Raw genomic sequence first — 1,686 nt, 5'->3', positions numbered from 1 at the left:
TTTCAGTTGTTTTGCTTCTGCTGTTTCTTCCCCACCTAATCATCTGCTGCTTCCACCTAACCATAATTCTCAAAAACAGTAGGACGTGCAGTGAACAATATGCAGTAAAATTGATTAACTGAAACCCTTTTTAAAAAAAAAAAATCCTAAAAGCTAATGGGATACTCTTTTTTATTTTAGCAGTCATGTTCTGTTCTATGGATTTTTTCTGCAAGTGTTTTTTTAAACGTTGTATCCTGATAAGACTAAACTTTGTAGCAGCAAAGACTTTATTCCTTCAAATAAGAACATGATTTTCTCTAAATGTGAAAGGCTCTGAAGTGTGGACTTACGTTCTGCTTCTACAGCATTCCTTCTTCTGATAAAAGAACCCCATTTTCCTTGAGGACCCACCCCGCTTCCTCTGTGCCCCTGCGGTCTGGGGGGACGTAGCCGCACCGTCCGCTCCAGGAGCACGTCTGTGGCGCCCCAGGCTGTGTCTGGTCGGCACATTCGGGCGTTGGTTCAGGGTGGCGACGTGACCTGATCTAGGCCCAGGGGTTTTGCTGGAACTGTCAGGAAGAGTCACGTCTTTCCACTGGGCCAGGAGCCGTGAGGATACAAGTGGGGCATCCCTACTGCTATGTCAACCATCACACAGAACCTGCCCCAGAACGGAGCAAATCAGAGGAGAGCCGAGCTGAGATACGGAGAAAGTGGCAAGTGATGAGGCCAGGCGACATCGTCTGAAGGTCTGGAGGGAGGGAGAGACAGAGAGGCAGACTGAGACACTGTAAAGTCTTGCTGATAATGTCACTCAGCATCTCAACACTCAACAGCTCAGGGTGGACCCGGCCAGCACCTGGCCAGCACAGCAAGGTGAAAAGTGACAGCAGGTGGCGGGGCTGGAGAGCCGCAGATGGCGGGGCAGGAAGGGTAGCTGATAGGACCCAGGCCACGGGGACAAGTTTCAAGAGTGACAGAGGCAGGCAGAGTCCCCAGGCAGAAGTGGTAGCCTGAGGCTGGGACCAGACACTGACCAGCGAGGACAGGGCCGCCCTGAGGCAAGTCGGTGGCCCTGGGACCTGCAGGTGAGCGGGGTGGCCCTGCGAGGTATGCCAGCTCCGGGGGCTGCAGGGGTAGGTTGCCCCCCGCCCCCCGCCTCTGACTCGGGAAATGCAGATTGGGAGCCAGGGGCACTTGGGGTGTGGAACAGCGCAGGCACCAGCACCCAGTGCCCTCCTCTTTTAGTTGATTCTAGTTATAGGCCATAGAAACCAAGTGGAGCCAGCTCGGGATTTTTTGTAAGGAGAGGGAAATTCTTGGAATTCAAGAACAGAAATGTACCTAAGTTCCAGAAAGGTCTGGGGCTGGTACCTGGAAACTCTGGGGAAACCAGACGACATTTATTTTCTCTCTCACTCTGCTCTCTTCTTTTTACCTCTACTACATCTCTCTCCCCCTTCCTCCCTCTCTCCCCCTCCTCCCTCTGTCTCCCCCTCCTCCCTCTGACTCCCCCTCCTCCCTCTCTCTCCCCCCTCCTCCCTCTCTCCCCCTCCTCCCTCTGTCTCCCCCTCCTCCCTCTGACTCCCCCTCCTCCCTCTGTCTCTCCCCCTCCTCCCTCTGTCTCTCCCCCTCCTCCCTCTCTCTCCCCCCTCCTCCCTCTCTCTCTCCCCCTCCTCCCTCTCTCTCCCCCTCCTTCCTCTC

General features: G+C 54.5%; 1 long non-coding RNA gene across 1 annotated transcript in view; it reads right to left on the bottom strand.

The window, feature by feature from the left end:
• Nucleotides 1-222: 222 nt before the first annotated feature.
• The window catches only part of LOC118004079, a 59,445-nt gene continuing 57,981 nt past the window's right edge, over nucleotides 223-1,686 (bottom strand). Inside the window, exon 4 of the long non-coding RNA XR_004677474.1 lies at nucleotides 223-733. This is a non-coding gene — a long non-coding RNA (uncharacterized LOC118004079). The remainder of the gene's footprint in view (nucleotides 734-1,686) is intronic.

Source organism: Mirounga leonina, unplaced genomic scaffold (assembly GCF_011800145.1).
Source record: "Mirounga leonina isolate KUSES-001 unplaced genomic scaffold, KU_Mleo_1.0 Mir_92, whole genome shotgun sequence".
Lineage (NCBI taxonomy): Eukaryota > Metazoa > Chordata > Mammalia > Carnivora > Phocidae > Mirounga > Mirounga leonina.
The sequence above is the reverse complement of the archived record's forward strand: the minus strand, read 5'-3'. Positions and strand labels throughout refer to the sequence as shown.